Source organism: Fusarium musae, chromosome 10 (genome assembly GCF_019915245.1).
Source record: "Fusarium musae strain F31 chromosome 10, whole genome shotgun sequence".
NCBI lineage: Eukaryota > Fungi > Ascomycota > Sordariomycetes > Hypocreales > Nectriaceae > Fusarium > Fusarium musae.
Window position 1 is genome coordinate 1559519 of NC_058396.1, and position 16823 is coordinate 1576341.

Genomic DNA, 16823 nt, shown 5'->3' on the forward strand with positions numbered 1-16823 from the left:
AAAAAGCAGAGGACTATAATAATAATAATAATAATAATTTACTTATAAAAGTAATAGAAAGTAATAAATCTTTTATATACTAAACTAAAAGTAATAAAACTAAATATTTCTTAAGTATAAAGAGTAATATTATAATTAATAATCTAGGATTACTTTATATTTACTTCCTATCTTAAAATAGTATTATACTCTAATACTTAAAAATAATTAGTCTTAACTTAATAATATAAAGATAGTATTATAATAAGCTCTAGAAATACTTACTTAATTAAGAATAATATAGATTAAGGTCCTTATACTAAAGATAAAAACTTAAAAACCTTTTCCTTTTAAATAACTAATTTTAGTAATATTCTAGAATTTTAATAGGAAATCCCTTAAAACTATCTAATTAAATAGGCCTTTAAGACCTTACTATAAGATATTCTTATATTACTAATATTCTAGACCCTTATAAAAAACTTAATAATTATAATAGTAACTAGTATAATAGTTTTATAAAAAATAGATATAAAGAATACCCTTAAAAGCTTATATAAAGTATAAGGAAATAATATAATTATACTAAAATAGTATAAACTAACTAATTATTATATACCTATTAAAATAAACTCTATTAATACTTCCTTTTTATTTAATAAAATAAATACCCCCCTTATAAAAATAAGAACTTAACTAATTATAATAGCTTTAGCTATAATAGCTACCTAACTTTAAGCCCTTATTATAGCTATCTAAGACTATTATAAACTATATACTATAATTAGTAATATTACCCTATATATAGAGATTTTTAATAATAGTAATATTACTAAATATCTCTATTACTTTAAGTACTATATAAATAATTTTAATATACCTAAAGAAAAATAAATAATAACTATAAAAGCTTTTACTATTCTTTCCTTTATTAAAAATATATACTAAGCCTATAAAAGCTATAGTTAAAAGGAGGTAAAAAAGAATCTTAAGGAAATATTTATAGCTAAAGATAATACTACTTTTAATAGCCTAAAGGCTAAGCTTAAAAAGCTAAACCTAGAATAGCTCTTAAATAACTATCCTTAAATAATTAAATAGTTAATATATTACTAGTTTAAGTTTAAAAAGCTAAAAGCTAATTATAAAGATATAATAACCTAATCTAAAAATATCTTAAATATTATATATTAAGAAGTCTTAAATAAAGTTTTACTTTAATTTAAAAAAAGTTAAGAGGAAATAAAAGCTATATTTTATAGTAAACTTACTTAAATAATTAAGTAAATAATTAATAATAAGATCTTTAAAGCTAAAAACTATTATTATCTTAAGGATACTAAAGATATCTTTATAACCTTATAAAATACTAAAGTAAAATCTATAAAAATAGTTTTTAAATAAATCTTTAAAAAAAAGTAAAAAATAGTTATAAAAATTACTATAAATAATTTTACTAACTTAATAAGGAAAATATAAGTTAATACCTTTAGTAAATTTAAAGGTACTTTTTAAGAAATAGTAAAAGAAATAGTTATAAAGTAATTAAATAAAAAGGCTATAAATTAGATAATAGTTTAGCTATAATATACTATAATCTAAACTTATTTAATAGCTATTAAATAAAATAATTAGATAGAAAAGGATTATAATATAAAAGTAAATACTAATTATACTAACTAAAGGTAATAATACTTATACTAGTATTATAGTAAAAAGAGGCATTTTCTTAAGACTTACTATAATCTAGAATATAATAGAAAAAATAGATTAGTAAACTATAATATAACTAGTAAAATAGCCTAGATAGGATACTAGGAAATACTAATCTTAACTTACTTAATATATAAAGTAAAAGGTAACTTTAGGGTTAGAAAGCTAATCTATATATAAGTTCTTAAATTCCTTAAATTATACCTTATTATAATTACTAAGTAAATAATAGCTTATAATAATATAAAGGTTAGCTAGAATATATAAAGTAAGGTTATAAGTATTATTTAAGAATACCTAGAGAAATAGCTAAACCTTAAGCCTTATATATTACTATATACTTACTTAAAAAATAATACTTAATTACTTATTAAAGTTATTAATAGATTATATAATAAAACCTAGCCTAAAGCTTTAGAGTTAATATAAATAAACTTTATTATATTTAATAATAACTTAAATATAAATTTAAAAGATTAAGAGCCCCTATTACATTTTAAAGTATAGATCTCTAATATAAATATTAATATAAATATAAAAAAATATATATATATTAATAATAAAAAAGAGGTTAGGGCTACTAAAATCCTAGAATAGAGAATAATAGTAAAAGACTTAGGGAGTTTTAGTTTTTTAAGGTAAAAGAAGGGACTTAAAGGATTAAATAATCTTAAATCCTACTAACTCTAAATTTATAATAAAATTAAAATAGATCTATATATTAAAAAGATTAGTATAACTATTTAAAATATAATAATACTTAACCTTTAGCTTAATAAGGAGGTTATAAAAGAACTTAAAGATATAGTAAATAATATTACTAAAATCTTATATTAAATAGTTAGGGGTATATAACCTAGTTAATATAACTTAACTTTTATAAATATAATCTAGTTTACTAGGTAGGATTATAGTAATAGTTATTAAAAATAAATAAGTATAATAGTTAAGATCTATACTATTTAATTTAAAACTAATAATAAAGATATAACTAATTAGTTAAATAAGTATACCTAGAATTATAAAAAGCTTAAACTAGAGAAAGAAAAGTATATAGTTATAAAAAATAAGGATACCCCTTATAAAATAAAAATAATTATCTAGACTATAAATTAATATATAGTGCCTTAGCTAGTTAATTTATAAGAAAGAAATAAGATTACTTATTAAGATATAATAGCTTCCTGTAATAAGGACCTAAAAGATATAGTAGTTAATAATCTTAATATAGATACTTACTTCTAGAATAGAGATAAAGCGCTAGTATAAAGGTAAGAATTACTAAAGATTATAGTTAGACTTAATAACCTTAATAGAAATATTATAGAAGCTATTATAATAGTTAAGGTGTGCAGCTTAGGGTAAAGAGGTCTAGCCTTATTAATAAGGATGGAGGACTGTCTGTCTTAATAGATATAAAGGGATAGGACCTTAAGGGGGATTTTAGCTTCTTTATGCTTTTTTAGACTAAATTTTATATATTTTATCTTTATATCTAATACTATTAAACTAATTACTTAATTCTCTATTTAATAATAAAGACCTTATTTTAATTAGACCTTTATAGCTAGTTATATAAAGCTTATAATTAAAGATATATTAGGAAATATTATTCCTTATAGTCTTTTCCTTATTGTTATTCTTTACCTTTAAATTAGTCCCTAAAACCTAGATAATCTAATTTACTAATAGTTACTAGCTAAAGGGAATTTAGAATTAACTAATTAGTTAAAAAAGAAAGTACTTTTATATTACTTAAAGTTATAGACCTTATTAAAGGAAGAAGATATTAAAATAAAAAGATAAAAAGCAGAAGATTATAATAATAATAATAATAATAATTTACTTATAGAAGTAATAAAGAGTAATAGATCCCTTATATATTAAACTAAAAGTAATAAGACTAAATATTTCTTAAGTATAAAGAGTAATATTATAATTAATAATCTAGGATTACTTTATACTTACTTTTTATCTTAGGATAGTATTATACTCTAGTATTTAGGGATAACTAGTCTTAATTTAGTAATATAAGGATAGTATTATAATAAGCTTTAAAAGTACTTACTTAATTAAGAATAATATAGATTAAGGTCTTTATATTAAAAATAGGAACTTAAAGACCTTTTCTTTTTAAATAATTAACTTTAGTAATATCTTAAAATTCTAGTAGGAAATCTTTTAAAACTATTTAATTAAATAGGCCTTTAAGACCTTATTATAAGATATTCTTATATTACTAATATTCTAGACTTTTATAAAAAACTTAGTAATTATAATAGTAATTAGTATAATAGTTTTATAAAAAATAGATATAAGGGATACTTTTAAGAGCTTATATAGAGTATAAGGAAGTAATATAACTATACTAAAATAATATAAATTAACTAATTATTATATACTTATTAAAATAAATTCTATTAATACTTCCTTTTTATTTAATAGGATAGATACTTTTCTTATAAAAATAGGAACCTAACTAGTTATAATAGCTTTAGCTATAATAGCTACCTAACTTTAAGCCCTTATTATAGCTATCTAAAACTATTATAAACTATATATTATAATTAGTAATATTGCCCTATATATAGAGATTTTTAATAGTAATAATATTACTAAATATTTCTATTACTTTAAGTATTATATAAATAATTCTAATATACTTAAAGAAAAATAAGTAATAATTATAAAAGCTTTTACTATTCCCTTTTTTATTAAAGATATATATTAAGCCTATAAAGGCTATAGTTAAAAGGAGGTAAAAAAGAATCTTAAGGAAATATTTATAGCTAAGGATAATACTACCTTTAATAGCTTAGAGGCTAAGCTTAAGAAGCTAAACCTAGAATAGCTTTTAAATAACTATTTTTAAATAATTAAATAGTTAATATACTACTAGTTTAAGTTTAAAAAGCTAAAAGCTAATTATAAAGATATAATAACCTAATCTAAGAATATCTTAAATACTATATATTAAGAAGTCTTAGATAAAGTTTTACTTTAGTTTAAAAAGAGTTAAAAGAAAATAAAAGCTATACCTTATAATAAACTTACTTAAATAATTAAGTAAATAGCTAATAATAAGATCTTTAAAGCTAAGAATTATTATTATTTTAAGGATACTAAAGATATCCCTATAACCTTATAAAATACTAAAGTAAAATCTATAAAGATAGTTTTTAAGTAGATCTTTAAGAAAAAGTAAAAGATAGTTATAGAAGTTATTATAAATAACCTTATTAATTTAATAAAGAAAATATAAATTAATACCTTTAATAAACTTAAAAGTACTTTTTAAAAAATAGTAAAAAAGATAGTTATAAAGTAATTAAATAAAAAGGCTATAAACTAGATAATAGCTTAGCTATAATATATTATAATCTAGACTTATTTAATAGCTATTAAATAAAATAATTAGATAAAAAAGGATTATAATATAAAAGTAAATACTAATTATACTAATTAAAGGTAATAATACTTATATTAATACTATAATAAAAAAAGGCACTTTCCTAAGACTTATTATAATTTAAAGTATAATAGAAAAAATAAATTAGTAGATTATAATATAATTAGTAAAATAGCCTAGATAGGATACTAGAAAATACTAATCTTAGCTTACTTAATATATAAAGTAAAAGGTAATTTTAGGGTTAGAAAGCTAATTTATATATAGGTCTTTAGATTCTTTAAATTATACCTTATTATAATTACTAAGTAAATAATAGCTTATAATAATATAAAGGTTAGCTAGAATATATAAGGTAAGGTTATAAGTATTATTTAAGAATACCTAAAGAAATAGCTAAACCTTAAGCCTTATATATTACTATATACTTACTTAAGAGATAATACTTAATTACTTATTAAGGTTATTAATAGATTATATAATAAAACCTAACTTAAAGCTTTAGAGTTAATATAAATAAACTTTATTATATTTAATAATAGCCTAAATATAGATTTAAAAGATTAAAAGCCTTTATTACCTTTTAAAGTATAAATCTTTAATATAAATATTAATATAAATATAAAAAAATATATATATATTAATAATAAAAAAGAGGTTAAGGCTATTAAAATTCTAAAATAGAAGATAATAGTAAAGGACTTAAGGAGTCTTAGTTTTTTAAGGTAGGGGAAGGGACTTAAAGGATTAGATAATTTTAAATCTTACTAACTCTAAATTTATAATAAGATTAAAATAGATCTATATACTAAAAAGATTAATATAACTATTTAAGATATAATAATACTTAACCCTTAACTTAGTAAAGAGGTTATAAAGGAACTTAAAGATATAGTAAATAGTATTACTAAAATCTTATACTAAATAGTTAGGGGTATATAGCCTAGTTAATATAACTTAACTTTTATAAATATAATTTAGTTTATTAGGTAAGACTATAATAATAGTTATTAAAAATAAATAAATATAATAGCTAAAATCTATATTATTTAATTTAAAACTAATAATAAAGATATAATTAATTAGTTAGATAAGTATACCTAGAATTATAAAAAGCTTAAATTAAAAAAAGGAGAGTATATAGTTATAAAAAATAAGGGTACTTTTTATAAAATAAGGATAATTATCTAGACTATAAATTAATATATAATGCCCTAGCTAGTTAATTTATAGAAAGGAAATAAGATTACTTATTAAAATATAATAGCTTTTTATAATAAGGACTTAAAAGATATAGCAGTTAATAACCTTAATATAAATACTTACCTTTAAAATAAAGATAAAGCGCTAGTATAAAGGCAAGAATTACTAAGGATTATAGTTAGACTTAATAACCTTAATAAAAATGTTATAGAAGCTATAATAGATATAAGGTCTAAAGGAAATATTATTTTAGAAAAGATTATAAAAGCTTATAAGCTAAAAGTAATTAAAATTAAAGCTATAATAATATCCTATATAGGGAATAAGCTTAAAATAATAAGCTAAGTAAAAGCTAAGGTATATTTAGTAAATACCTAGGTTTTATAGTATTTCTTTATTACTCTAATAGGAGTTACTATTTCCTTTATTTTAAAGATACTATTTATAAAGTTAATCTAGGTAATATTTAATTACTTATTAAAAGATAGATTAATATTATTAATTTACTAGCTAGGTAATATAAAGTTTATTACTTTAGCTATAGGATTAGTTAAGTAAGAGCTAGTATAGATTAGAATTAAAAGATTAGTTAATTTAAAATAAATATTAACTCTTATATTAAGCTAGAAGTTAAAGGTATATTAGGCTTAAAAGAAAATAATATCCTACCTTTAGTTAAAGTAATAAGCTAAGAATCTGTAGATAAGGTTATTAAGCTAATTACTAAGGAAAGTATAAGGCAGTATAAGGAGGTCTTTAAAGCTACCTTTTAAGAGATTAGATAGTAATAAAATATTAAAGTTAATATAATATATAAATAAAAAGGAGTTAAGATTTACCTTATAAATAATATACTATTAGATAGGTTAGTCCTAGATAGAGACCCCTTATAAAAAGAGAAGAAATAAATAGAAATTAAAGATATACTAGATATAATAGTAAAGTACTTTAAGTAGATTACCTTAAAATTCTTTAAGATAGAAAAAGGGAGCAGGTTAAAAGGAAAGAGGCTCCTAAAACTAAAGGATTAAGTAAGTAATATATTAACTAAGGCTAAGTTAGATATATTCTTTAAAGTAATATATAATTAAAAAGCTATATTAGTATAAGACTTTATAGAATATAAGTAACTAGACCTAATTATAGCCTCTCTTTAAGTCTTAAAAATTATATCTTATAAGGTATAGTAAGCTAGGGATATCCCTATTTTTAAAAGATATAAGGTAGTAGTTATTAGACTATTAAAAGAATAACTTACTTAAAGGGTTCTAGAGAAATCTTATAATACTTATTAAAACCCTTAATTTTTAATTACTAAAAAGGATAGTAATTTCTAATTAATTAACTCTATAACTTTAATAAATAAGGTAATTATAAAGGATAGCTTATCTTTACTATATATAAATAAGTTTTTAGCTAATTTTATTATATATAAGGTTATTTTATTACTAGATTTCTTTTTAAGATATAATTAGTTCCTTTTAAATAAGAAAAGTAGGGATATAACTATATTTAATATACTAATAGGACTATTAAGGATATATAGTTTACCTTAAGGAGTAATAAACTTAATAATATAATTTATAAGGAATATTATCTATATTTTTAAAGACTTTATCTTAGAGGTCTATAAGGCTTTTCTTAATAATATCTATATTAAAAGACTAACTACTACCTATAAAGATAAATAAGTTACCTTAAGGGTAAGGAAGTATATTTTTAAGTACTTAATTAATATTAATAAGGTATTTTTTAATATAAAGTTATTAAGGTATATTATTACTAAAAAGAAGTCTTAATTCTATTAAAAAATAATAGTAATAGTAAGGTATTTTTATAGTATATATAAAAGAGCCTTTAATAATACTAAAGTAATTAAAATTATAAAATAGAAGAATTATATTAATATTAAGGAGGTATAATCTTTTTTTAAGATAACTAAATACTATAGGTAATAGATCTATTACTTTACTTAAATTACTAAACCCTTTATAAAGCTACTTTAAAAAGATATTAAGTTCTATTAAGGCTAACTAAAATAAGAAGTAATAAATACCTTAAAGGCTAAAATAACTTAACTCCCTCTTTTAATTACCTTTAACTATATAAAAAAGGTAAAGGAGGTTATCTTTATAGTTAATATAAGCCTAATTAGTTAAGAAGTAGTATTAATATAAGTTATTAAAAGAAAGTATTATCTAGTATATTTTAAATTAAGGTTATAAAATAAAGCTAAGTTAGTATATAATATAATAAAAAGGGAATATTAAGTAGCCTTATATATATTTAAAAGATTTAAGGGAATAATATATAGTATTAAGTTTATTTTAAAAACTAATATATAAGTCTTAATATACTAGCTAAATAGTAAAGTAAATAATATACTAAGGTCTCTTATCTTTTAATAAATTAGCTATTTACTTCTCTTTAACTTTAAAGTAAGGTATATATTAGGCTTAAAGAATAGAGTTACTAATAGGCTATTATATAAGCTAGCAGGGCTATTTAATTAGTTAGATATAGAGGTTAAAGAAGATATAAAGGATTTTATTAACTTTTACTTTAATATAGTTAAGATTAATAGATCCTTTAAGGTCTTAGATAGGAATTATATACTTAAGTTAAAATGCTTAGCTTAATACCTATTAATACTAAAGAGGCTACTAAAGATAATAGATTCTTAATACTATACCTTTTAAAAGTAAAGTAAAGCATTTTTTATTTAAGGTTACTAACTCTAGAAGTGCCTATAAAGGCAGTAAAAGTAGCCCCTACTAGTTAAAAAGGACCTAGCAATCTAAAAGTAAGTAATTAAATAATACTATAAAGCTAGTAGCTATAAAAGGCATAATATAACTATAAACCTTATTAAAAGAAGGTATTATTAGAAGAACCTTTAAAGAAATATAATAACTACTATTAAGTCTTATAAAACCTATTAAAAATATTACTTATAGTACTTAAAGGAGAAAGTCTAATATATAGTACTAGATAATCCCTTTATTAAGGTCTATTTTAATACCTAATATATACTAAATAACTAAAAATATAAGTATTTACTTAAAGTATATTATAATTTAATAAGCTAAATTAAAGTTAAGTTACTAAAACTATTATTAGTAAAGGTAATAGTATAATTTATTAAAGGCCTTATCTTATATTTTAGAATAATTATAATAGCTATAGTAAATAAGGGACTTAAAATAAAAAAGGAATTACTAAGAGTACTTTAGTAATATAATATAAAGACTATTAAGATATTACTATATAATCCTAAGGCTAATAATCTAAATAAATATAAGTATTATATACTTTAGAAAGTATTAGAAAAGCTTAAATATAAAAGGAAATATACCTAGGTAAATAATCTTAAATATACTCTATTTACTAAATAAATAGCCTTAAAGAAATTATATAGATTTTTACCCTTTTACTTTATATATAGCTAAGAGCCTATATACCTTTTAAAGGTTAAGTATTCTATATAGTAATTAATTAATTAGAATATAATTAATATACTAGAAGAAAGGTTAAAAGTATAAATCTATATCCTAGAAATAAAAGAGTTAAATATAAAAAGGGCTAAAATAAAAGTTATTAAATACTAAAAGAAAATAGCTACTTAATATAATAATAAACTTTAATATAAGATATAATAATAGTTACTATAAGTTAGGGACCTTATTCTTAAATATAATATACTAAAAGTAAATAATATATTAACTAGGTATAAGTTAATTAAGAAATAAAATAGCTTATTTTATATTATTAAGTACTATCTAGGAGCTAACTTTTATATACTTTAAAAGCCAGGTATAATATTACTTTTAAGTAAGTTAGTCTATAAAAACTAGCTTTAAAAGTTTATTAAAAATAAAAATAGATAGTAGACTTATAAAAAGGACCTAAAGCTAGATAAGAAAGTAAAAGGCACTATACCTTTATAAGGCTTAGTCCCTAGTACTAGAAGTGCTAGATTAAATAATTAGCTAGAGTTAAAGGTAATTTAATTAATATTATAAATTAAAGTAATCTCTAACTTTAAAAATAAGATTAATAGTAGTAAAAATAAAAAGGAGGATTTAAGTATACTAAACTTAATACTAAACCTATATAAGGGATTACTAGTATACTTTAAGGTATAGCTAAAAGAGCTTCTAGAAACTAAAAAAGATACTTATAAACTAATTAATTAATCCTAAGATTAATTAAAAAGGGTAAAGATTAAAAGCCTTTAGCTTTATAGTAACTAGAATATAAAAAGTAAAGCTAATAATACTAAAAGTATTTAATATTAATTATACTTTTAATAAAAAAGGAGGAAATAAGTAGTAATAAGAAAAAAAGAGATAAAAATAACTACTTTTATAAAAACCTATAATTTCTATAAGTAATTATTAAATTATATTAAAAAAGAGAGAGTAAGATTATAAATTATAAACTGTAATAAAAATTATAAAAGCCTAAAAAGAGAATATAAGATTTAGCTAAAATAAAAAAAAGATATTAAGTAAAAAAGCCTTAAAAAATATAAATAAAAGATTAAAAGTAAATAATTACTTAATATATAAAAAAGATAAGCCTTTAAATAGCTAGTAATTTACTAAAATAAAAAATATAAAATCTAGACTTAAGAAAGATAAATTAGCCTTAATATACCTTAAGAACTTAAGATTTAAACTAGATATTACTTAGATACCTAGATAATATAGAAAATATACTAAAAATATACTTTTAATATCTTAAATAAGTATTAAATATATCCTAGATTCCTTAAATATAGTATTAAAATTACAGATTTTTAAAATATAAACTTTAAAGAATTTAAATAAAGTAAAATCTATTATAAAGAAAATATAGTCTTAAAAGCTAAAGTACTAACTAATTACCTAATTTTATAAATCCTATATTAAAAACCTAGTCTTTACTACCTAAAGATACTTTATTTCTTACCTTTTAGCTATTTAATTATAAATTTAATACTCTTAACTACTACTATACTATCTAGTTTATTACCTTATAGTATTATAGGCTATTAGTAGGTAATTCTTAAAAAAAACTAAGGGTTTAATTAATCTATAAATACTTAGTAAGATCCTCTAGCCTATAAAGAAAAACCTGCTTTAATAATACTATCTTTTTCTAGTAAAAAAGCCTTAAAAGGGCTAGATAGGAGGTTATTAGCTTAATAAATAGAAAGAAGGTACTAGTTATAATTAGCCTTTATATTTTAAATATAGTTAAAGTATTAATTACTTTAAAAACCTTTAATTAAAATATAATAATAAAAAGGCTAAAAGAAATATTTATTATTTTAATTAGTAGTAAAAAAGTAAAAATTAATATAGTTTTAGTATATTTTAGGATTATAAAAGCTAAAAGAACTAATTAAAAAGGCTTTAAAGTAAGGCTTACTTTTAATAAGCTTAGAAAAGAACTAGCCTTAATAGTAAGTAAATTTAGCTAAGATATATATAAGCTAAAGTAATTAATAAATATACTTAGTAAGCTATATAATAAAAGTAGTATTACTTTAGTTAATAAATATAAGTATTTTCTTTTAAAAAGTAAAAGTTAATTTAATAGTTAATATTAAAAAGTTAAAAGAAAGAAAATATAAAAGCTTAATATATAAGGGATACTATATCTAGTTAAGAGCTATATTAATATAAATCTAAATATTAAAAGAGTTAAAGATCTAAAGGATTAGTTAGTATAAAGAGTAATATAAAAAGTAATAATATATATAAGTATATAAAAAGTAAAGTTCTTAAAATCTTTTATACTAATCTAAATATTACTATATAATTACTAGTAATAATTAACTTTATAAAAGAACTTAAACTTATAAATATAATAATTAGTAATTATAATAAGATTTAAAATAACTTTCTTTCCTTTCTTTAAGAGGTTAAAGCTATTAAAAGCTTTAGTAAATATAGTAATAGGTATTAGTATTAAAAGGTTAAAAGTATTAAAAGAGATTAGTTAAATAAGAAAAGTTAAAATAAAGATTAAAAAAATAAAAAAAAAAAAAAAGAGATAGAAGGTAATAAAAAAAGGAAAGATCTTAAGTTTAAGATAAGAACTTTAGGGTACCTAGTTATAATAAATTACTAATATAGCTATATAGAGGGTTTCTATAAGTATAAAAAGCTCTCCTTTCTCTTTTTTAATTCCTTTTTCTTTTTTTTATTTAATATATTACTTACTTCCTGCTTTATTAGCTAACTTACTTTCCTATTTTTATACTTTAAGGCTACTTAAAGCTATTTTTAACTTATATTAATAATTACCTTTATTCCCTCTCTTTACACTAACTTATACTCTTACTATTATAAATCTTATATTTATATATATATTTCCTTTATTATATTAAGATTAGAAGTGCTTAATTAGTTAGTTTTATACCCTTTAAGTCTTATAAAAGCCTTATTATATTAATAACCTGCCTTACCTTTAAAATAATTACTGCTTTTTACTTTTAATTACTTATAATAATATTTAATAATAGTTACTAGACTAGTAAGTCTTTATATATATATAGTAGAAACCTTAGCCCTTTTAATTAAAAAACCTAGATTACCTAGCCTATACTTAAAGAAAATAATAAGTATTATCTCCTTTACTTTATTAATTAAACTATATAGTATTTAATTATTTATAGTCAATACTATACTAAGAATAGTAAGGGAGACTTTTATAATATTAGAAAATATAATAATACTAATAACCTTTACCTTAATATAGCTTTTATAATATAGCTAGCTATAGTTTATCTATAAGAGAATTAAAAAGACTTTAAATTATCTAATCCTTTAATATATAATATTACTTATACCTTTAAATAGTATAAGGTAATTACTAAAAAGGCATTAATATTAAATAGCTTTAAAAGATAGCTAAAAAATAGTAAGATTAATATAACCTGGCTTAACTACTATTTCTTACTAGTTTAATTACTTAAGTAAATAGAGTAAAGCTAATATACTAGTAATAAGGCTTTAATATAGCTTTTAATAATAACTTTATATAAAATAACTAATATTTATTATATCTATAAGTAAGCCTTTACTATTTAAAGTAATAAGAGTTTTATTAACTTACTTTTTTTAACTAATATTAAATAATTAAATAAATAATACTATAAAAAGAAGCTTTTAGATAGAGTATTAAGAGTTAAAATAGATTTCAGTTTCTATACCTTCCTTATTAATTAAAGACTTATAGTTACTAAGAGAAGGTTTATTAGCTTAATAGTCTACTTTAATAATACTAAATACTAGGTTTCTATTTTATAAGATTAAGTAAAGGGCTAACTTTATATCTTTAATACCTATAAAGTAAGCTAAATATTTTATATTAAGGCTATAGTCTTAGCTTAAAGAAAATAGCTAGTAATATATAGTATTTTATATAACTTTAATTATTTTACTTCCCTTTTAATATATTAGCCTAACTCTAATAGCTATAAACTATTATTTATTTAATTATTTAATATAGCAGTATAATCTTATATTAGTTTTAAGTATATAACTATAAGAAGATTTAAATTACTTATTATATTAAATATTAATAGTAAAAGAGAGTCTTTTTAATAAAAGGCCTACTTATAATATAGTAATTAAGTATTAATCCCTTAGAAGACTATAAAGCCTAGTCTTATTATATATTAAAAGGATTTAGTATATTCTTTAACTTAAATAGTAATTTTTAAAAAGCTTAAGGTAATATCTAGAAAGTATTTCTATTAAAAGAAAGGAAAAGATAGTAAGCTAACTAGAGCTATATTTTAAAGAAGAATATTTAAGTAAGCTAAATTACTAGAGTAAAAGTAAAGTATCCCTTAAAGCCTAAATAAGCTATAGCTATTTAGTTACTTTAGAAGATATAATTATATTTATATTAAAAGGCTAGGCCTAGAGATAAAGCTAGATTAAAGTAAGTATATACTTTAATAGACTAAGTCTAAGTCCTATAATAATATACTTACTTAAAGGAAAAAGGAGTTTTATAAGCCTATTACTATAATAAAGTTAATTTAGGTAATAGGCCTTTAAGCTACTAGGCTTATAAAACTTAAAGTAAATATTTATAAGATTATACTAGATTTTAATAGTATTTCCTTTTAATCTAGGCTTTAATAAGTAATTAATCTATTTAATTAATTAAGCTCCTTTTTATAAAAGTTATTATTAATCTCTATTTATAGTTAAAACTATAGCTTAATAGAACTAATATATTTATCTCTTTTACCTTTAAAGACTCTTTTACCCTTAAAATCTCTTATACCTTTAAAAGCTTAAATTTACCTAGCTTATATAGTAATTATAAGGCTAGCCCTAAAATCCCTTATAATAAGCCTATTTCTTTAAGTTAATAAAAGACTTATTTAGTATCTTTAAATTACTTTTAGTAAAGAAAATAAAAAACCTATTTAATACCCCTAAACTCTAAATAACCCTATTACTAACTAGTAATTAGTTAAGGTTATTTTAATAAAGCAGTTAATATTTATAAGCCCTGCTCTATTACTAGAATTAAATAATTATATAGATCTTAAGTTACTTATATATTAGCTAGGGTATTAAAGCCCTAGTCCTTTCTTTTCTTTATCCTTATTATTTAGTATTAAGTATACCTTAGAGCTAATTATATAGTTAAGCCTATAACTAAAGAGCTAAGAACTAGTAATTTACTTAAGCCTAATACTAAGTTAAGTTATTATTATAGTTATAATTAATAAGCCTATAGCTATTAAAGATACTTTATATATAGCTTATTATAAAATAATAAATAGGGATAAAGAAGCTATAAAAAGGATAATTAAGGACCTAGAGGTTTATATTTATAAAATAATTAAAGAACTAAAGATATAGTACTTACCTATTTAAAGAGTCTTTAAATACCTTTACCTTTTAACTTTAAAGACTTAAGCTAGTTTTATATTTATTAAGCTAATAAGCCTTAACTAGTAAGATAATATCTAAAATACTATAATAATTACTTTCTATCTTAAAGCTTAGCTAGGTTAATTATATAAAAAATAAATAGTAGTAAGAAATTAGGATTAATATAAAGGAGTTAGATAGTTTTTTAGAATAGTAATTAATTAATTAGTTAATTATAGAAGATATATTAAAGTAAAAAGGCTTATTATATATATATAATAGCTTTTAGTAAATTACTTACTTAATATAGTTTCTTAGGTATAAGGGTATATATTAAAACTATATAAAGACCTATATAATAGTTAAGGTATATAGCTTAAGGTAAAGAGGTCTAGCTTTATTAGTAAAGATAGAGGACTATCTATCTTAATAGATATAAAGGAATAGGACTTTAAAGGGGATTTTAGCTTCTTTATACTTTTTTAGATTAAATTTTATATATTTTATCCTTATATCTAATACTATTAAACTAATTACTTAATTTTCTATTTAATAATAAAGACCTTATCTTAATTAGACCTTTATAGCTAGTTATATAAAGCTTATAATTAAAGATATATTAAGAAATATTGTCCCTTATAGTCTTTTCCTTGTTGTTATTCTTTACCTTTAAACTATAATAAATATAAAGTCTAAAAGAAATATTATTTTAAAAAAGATTATAAGAGCTTATAAGCTAAAAGTAATTAAAGTTAAAGCTATAATAATATCCTATATAAGGAATAAGCTTAAGATAATAGGCTAAGTAGAGGCTAAGATATATTTAGTAAATACCTAGGTCTTATAGTATTTTTTTATTACTTTAGTAAGAGTTACTATTCCTTTTATCCTAGGGATACTATTTATAAGGTTAACTTAAGTAATATTTAATTACTTATTAAAAAATAGATTAATATTACTAATCTGCTAGCTAGGTAATATAAAGTTTATTACCTTAGTTATAGGATTAGTTAAATAGAAGCTAGTATAAACTAAAATTAAGGGATTAGTTAATTTAAAATAAATATTAACTCTTATATTAAGCTAGGAGTTAAAGGTATATTAGGCTTAAAAGAAGATAATATCCTACCTTTAGTTAAAGTAATAAGCTAAAAATCTATAGATAAGGTTATTAAGCTAATTACTAAGGAAAGTATAAGGTAATATAAAGAGGTCTTTAAAGCTACTTCTTAAGAGATTAAATAGTAATAAGATATAACTAATTAAACTAAGATAAAACTAAATAAGAATAAAAGCATAGATATAATAGATATTAAAGTTAATATAATATATAAATAAAAAGGAGTTAAGATTTACTTTATAAATAATATACTATTAGATAGGTTAGTCCTAGATAAAGACCTCTTATAGAAAAAGAAAAAATAAGTAGAAATTAAGAATATATTAAATATAATAGTAAAGTACTTTAAGTAAATTACCTTAAAGTTCTTTAAGATAGAGAGAAAAAATAGGTTAAAAGAAAAAAGGCTTTTAAAATTAAAAGATTAAGTAAGTAATATACTAATTAAAGCTAAGTTAGATATATTCCTTAAAGTAATATATAATTAAAAAGCTATACTAGTATAAGA